The sequence below is a fragment of the Lepidochelys olivacea genome (assembly GCF_965140295.1).
Source record: "Lepidochelys olivacea isolate rLepOli2 genome assembly, chromosome: 11".
Lineage (NCBI taxonomy): Eukaryota > Metazoa > Chordata > Testudines > Cheloniidae > Lepidochelys > Lepidochelys olivacea.
In genome coordinates this window covers 6849086-6855085 of record NC_140421.1, presented here as the reverse complement: position 1 = coordinate 6855085, position 6000 = coordinate 6849086, and positions in this window count along the sequence as shown.

The following is a 6000-nucleotide window of genomic DNA, read 5'->3' as shown; positions in this document are numbered from 1 at the left end:
CTGAGAATAGTCTAGAACCATCCTCTTTGGAACCACCTCTCAGGTAGTTGAAAGCAGCTATCAAATCCCCCCTCATTCTTCTCTTCTGCAGACTAAACAATCCCAGTTTCCTCAGCCTCTCCTCATAAGTCATGTGTTCCAGCCCCCTAATCATTTTTGTTGCCCTTCGCTGGACTCTCACATTTTTGGGCTCCTCAAAAAGAGATTGGGGGGTGATGGGGAGGGGGAGTGAGCTACAGTGAAGCTGGCTGACTGAAAGACAAGTAAAGGGAAAGGAGCAAACTCCACCATCATGGCTGCCACCCCTACCATCTCCTGGGACCTGAGACCTTCATCATCCTAATCCTGAGGGATGTCCAGACCACGCAAGAAAGAGAGGGAACCAAATGACATCTCCACTTCCACCAGCTCCTTCTAAATCCCTGGGATATGAGACTTTGTCTCCTGTCCCTGCACCCCATGTGTCCATTTCCTTCCCTACCTCATTTCTTCTCTTTCCTATCCCTCTCCTTTTTCCTTCTGTCTAATAAGAGTCTGGCTCAGCTGACCAAGACTGCATATTGTGCAACACTGCTGTAAGCCTTTAACCAGAGGCATGTCTACACTTACTGGGGATTGACGCTGCGGTGATAGATGCACCGGGGATTGATTTAGCAGGTCTAGTGAAGCAGGCCGCTAAATCGACCACAGATCACACTCCCGTAGACTCCGGTACTCTACCGGAACGAGAAGCATAAGGTAAGTCAACGGGAGAGTGTCTCCTGTTGACCCAGCATGGTGTTGACACTGCAGTAAGTCGACCTAAGGTACATCGACTCCAGCTATGTAATTCATGTAGCTGGAGTTGCGTAACTTAGGTCGTCTTACCCCCATAGTGTAGACAAGGACCAGAAAAGTCGCTAAAAGCAATGCCCTAAACAGCTCAACGCTGGTACAAGTTTGCCATGTCTCAGAATGGCTAAGACTGTGTGTTGTGCCTGTGTTTTTCCAGCAGTGAGGTTGCAAATGAAGATCAACACTAGAGACAGAAACTGAATTTTCCGTCTTTGCTGTTCTTTTCTTTCCCCTTTTATGGGTGTGTGTCTTGTCTTTCTTTTAGGAAATGGGATTGAACTTTTACAAAAACAGCTCCAGTCCATCTCAACTCACTACTCTTGTTCCCAAAAGGACAGTTATTACCATCTTTAATACCAACTAAGATACTGTTAAACTAGGATCTTTAAAGATTCTCTCCTGCTAAAGGGAAAGTGAACAAGGGTTGTTGTTAAAACGAAAACCTTACTGAATACTTTACATTTCAAATGCTGTAACTATTTTCCTCCTTTTTCTGTATCTTTAATAAAAGGCTAAAAAGATTTTTAATGGTGTTCGCCATGGTACTAAGCCAGCTGAGATCTCTGTATCCCAAACCCCAAACCTTGTTTAAAACTGTTTAATGTTGGACAGTCACAGGGTTATGTTAACACTTTTGAATCTTCAGGCCCATGTATTCCATCTAAAATAACAGAACACGGCTAACACCGAGAAATAAACAATAACATGCCACAGGGACTTTGTCTACTCGTTCTCTGAGTATCCTGGGAGTGCTGGGGACTGAACCATGTGTGTGTTGCTTTGTCTGATGAATTCACACCCTGTGGTGAGTTCTTTCATTTATGAAATGGGTTATTGACTCACAGGATGAAGGAAGAGATGGGAAACACCAATTAAGAGAGGAAGGATGGTTTGGATTCAGTTCCTGACTCTGCTACAGACTTCCTCCAGACCAATTGGAAACAGAGTTACACCAATCCTAATTTACACTTACTATCCTTAGGTGGGATCCATGAAACAATTTAAGCAGCTAAATCCTGAGTTTAGGCATGTAAATAATATTTCTAGGCACCTAAGTCCCATGCATTGCACCTCTGTGGTCCACAAAACATCCACCTAGTCCATAGCACCTAACTTGCTGCTATCAAAGTTCCTTAGGCGACTAAGGGCAAGTCTACACTACAAAATTAAGTTGACCAAAGTTACGTCAACGGACAGCCACTGCAGTAATTGGATCGGTTTTACATGTCCACACTATGCTTCTTGTAGTAGCAAACAGCTTGTCACCCTGTGTATATCAGATTGGGTGATGCCAGCCATTTGAACAACTCCAGGTCAAAGGTCCATGGGGCTTGCGAAGCCATTAAATGCAGGGCACTTGTGATTTGCTCTGTGATGTGCTTGATGGGCACTTTTTGGAGGATGTTGCTTGAGCTGGGTGTGGCAGGTTGCTGAGCCTATGGGTCAGGGATATGGCATTTGTCAGTGACAGGGTGGCTCAGCTCCCGCCTCATGTCTAGCCCTCTGTTCTTCCCCTTCCCTGTCCCCATAGGGGCTCTGCCCACCTCCCTGTGTGTGTATGAGCAGATGATCCTCTGCTAATTCCCTCTCCTTCTTCCTCTTGCCTGATGGCTACATTGTGGTTTTAATTCACAGTGGGCCTGTCATGGGGCTAGTGGGAGGGGAAGAGTGATGGGGGGGGGAATGGCTCTTTGGCACAGTGGTTGGGGACCCCACCTGAGAGGTGGGAGGGAAGCTCTTGGTCTAGTGGAACAGCTTCAGATGTGGGATTGAAGGGGACCCCATAGCTCTGAGGTTGGATCACACTGTTGAGAAGAACTGCAGACCCCTTTTCAAATCCTTTATGCCCTTCTGGCTGAGCGGGGGTCCAGGGGCCTGGACCTTGGGTCTGTCCTGTCCCTGGTGAGCGCTCTACCTGTGGCCTACCACTAACTCCTCTTCCCCTCCCACCCCGTTTCTGTGTGAGGTGAGGCATGTGCCTACTTCATTCCCTCAGACAATGACTCAGGCACCTAAGTCGCCTGATGCCAGGGCTCTCGCTAAGGGGCGGATCATTAAGCAGAGATGGGTGCCTCCCTGCAGCCCAGATTTAGGGCAGATCAACCCTACAAATTTACACTGGCATAGCTGCACCGCTGTAGCACCTTTGGTGAAGACGCTTTAAGCTGACGGGAGAGAGCTTTCCCATTGGCTTAGTAACTCCACCTCTGCGAGAGGCGGTAGCTATATCCGTGGGAGAAGCTTTCCTGCCAGCATAGCACTGTCTACACAGGGGGTTACAGTTGGTGTATCTACATTGCTCAGGGGTGTGGATTTGTCACACCCCTGAGTGACGTAATTCTAAGTAAGTACGTAGTGTAGGTGCCTAAGCTTTGGTCTATCTCTATGAGAGGGGTGGGGCTTAAGACACACTCCTCTTGTGGGCATCTCCCATTGGCTAGCTTAGGCGGCTCCCCACATAATGTGCGGCCTTTTGTGGATCACATTTTTAGGCACCTGTTTCTCCCCATCCATCCTGTAGGGGGTGCTGGGTACCTAACCCAGCCTGGAGGATTGCAGAGCTGCTCACGATTTTCTAGGCGCCTAAAAGGCGGGCTCCAGCCTGAAGCCTAAGTCCCTTTGTGTATCCCACCTCTTGTGACAAATGGGGCTGAAGTAGAATATTGTAGAATGTTGTTGGTGTTCTTAATTGCAGAGTGTGAATGGTAGAAATACTATAGACCCCACAGATGCAATGTCAAAGCTATTACGTCTTAGGGTGTTTCCATTCCTGCTGGTCTTGATTCCAGTCCCACTTAACCTGGCTTTACCCAGAGGTAACTCCAATGAGAGGAATTACTCCTGATTTAAGGCTCACTGAAGCCAGTGGATGACTTCATTGAACTTTGGATCAGGCCCTTAAGCCAGTGAGAATGAGATCAGAATCAGGTTCCTAGCTCCTTCCTCCTCTCCTGAGCAATCTGAAAACGTGAAACAGCTACTGACAACCCTGCAGCTGCTTTCTGGGAGCTACGGCTGCATCTGTAAAGGGTGGGGGACTGCCAGGGACAGCTTTCACCTTGCAGCCTACTTAGGGCTCTGCCCCCTGGAAGAAAAGAGAGAGAAGAGGGTTGGGAAAGCAGGAGGAGAGGGTAGAGGAAGAAGAGAGGCAGTGGAGAGATAGCACCAGTGTGTTCATTCATTGAGTCAAAGGCCACTTCAGCCAATTGGATTGCCACTTTCACCCAAGCTATTTTTTTCCCACCCTCTCTGCTTCTCTGTTCCCTCCCTGACACTTTCTTTTCCTGTTAATCACAGTTCATTGACACCCCATCCCCTGCACGAGAGCCTCTCCATGTTATACCAGCACATTCAGTTCAGCATAATCTCTTAAGAATGTTTCTCCTCTTTTGTATCTGGGCCTCTGATGGCTCAGCACTGACCTAACAAATTAAAAGAGGATGGAGCTAGGATTTTTTTCCTCTTTAAGAGGACCTGCAGGGACTTGTTTGCTCTAGTTTAAACCCCTGGCATAAGAATTCACAGCAGTTCTTCCAATTTCGGTGTTATTAGCTAAATGTGGATGTTGTTTGGTATCCAAGGTGGGTGGATGTATAAGGGGGCGGGGAGGTCAAGAAAAAGCCAAAGGGATTCTTTGGTGGTCTTGGTGGTTGTTAAAATCTCTAACTGGAAATCTTATTTTAACAAAAACAACATAAATCGATTGCAAAGGAGCCCACAAGCATCCACCCTGTGCACCACGACAGTATGTTAACATTCCTTGGCTGTCAGCTGATCTTTAACTAATACAAGAGGTTCATTAACCTTTGTGTAATCTGGCAGAGAGCTACGGTTCTGCCACCATTCTAGCAGGCTCGCCTCAGGGGTGAGATGAGTGCATCTCTCTCAACCCTTGATGGATAAAATCAGCACATATTACAGGGCTGAAATCTCTGTACTCCCCAAAATGGGAGGGTAACCACATGGGACGGATTCATTATCATGGAAATGGATCTTGTTCCAAGAGGAAACCATCTTTTTAAGGTCAGTGAGTGTAAAGTACGCGGCTCCCATAGCAAGGCTCAGTCTGTCTTGTCTGATCCCAGTTATTTAAAAGTAAACATTGTTTGAGTCGGACCTACATTGTGCTTTCAGGCCCAGCCCTGAACAAGGGAGTTGTGCATAAGCACAACCCCAGGAGCAGCTCCCAGAGGTGCTGTGACTTAGACACCCCTCTGAGTTACAACTCCTCCTTTACTTGTTCCCAGGGGGTAGCAATTCATACCAGCAGCAAAATATGACACCCGTTGCATCAGAACAGCTGGCTGCTACTCTGAAACCTGTCATCCTGCACCTAGTTGCTCTAGGGAGGGGAGTAAGCAAAGGATCCGAATATGCTTATTCCTGCATGACTAGACCTAACCTGCTGGTAGCCTGCATGAGAACATAAAACAGAGGGTGATGGTCTCTACTCCCCCTTACTCCCTTGTGTGGGCATGCAGTCTAAATCACAATCTAGCACTCTATGGTTATCAATGGCTTCTTTCTGCATGGTAATTACAGCAGGGTTAAAATGGCCTAATGATTCCATTAATTTCCACAAAAAAACTGACCTCCATCCATAACAGAGATTAGGCAAAGGACTAAAGGATAAGAGAGCAGCATCCCTACATATAGGAATATTACCTGTCATACCTGCCCCAGTTGGGCACTCAAAATCACTCGTCCCATCTGAAAATGTAGATAAGTGCTTGTTCATTGTAGACAATTATTCAGTTAATTTGAATGGTGTTTTATTGCCTGACTGGATGACTGCATCTCTGGGAAAAGGAGAAGAGAGATCGTGTAATAAATCGCAACGTCCTCTTGTTTGCATATGAAAAGAGGTATTCATATAAATAGCAGCACCTCCCTCTACAAACAGTTGTATGAATGGAAGTGTTTGCAGGAACATGATTACTTCTAGGAATTCTTCCTATCTTGTCTGCTTCGATTGTAAGCTCTTCCAGACAGTGACTGTCTATGTGTAAGCACAGCACAGGTCCTCTATCTCAGATGGGGCCTCTGTGCATTGTTGTAATATAAAGACTACAACCAGCTCTACTTCCAGGGCGAAATTCCTCTTGTAATATGTGCCTGTCCAGGTATCTTGTAAGACTGAAATCACTGTTGTATGTGAATGTCTTC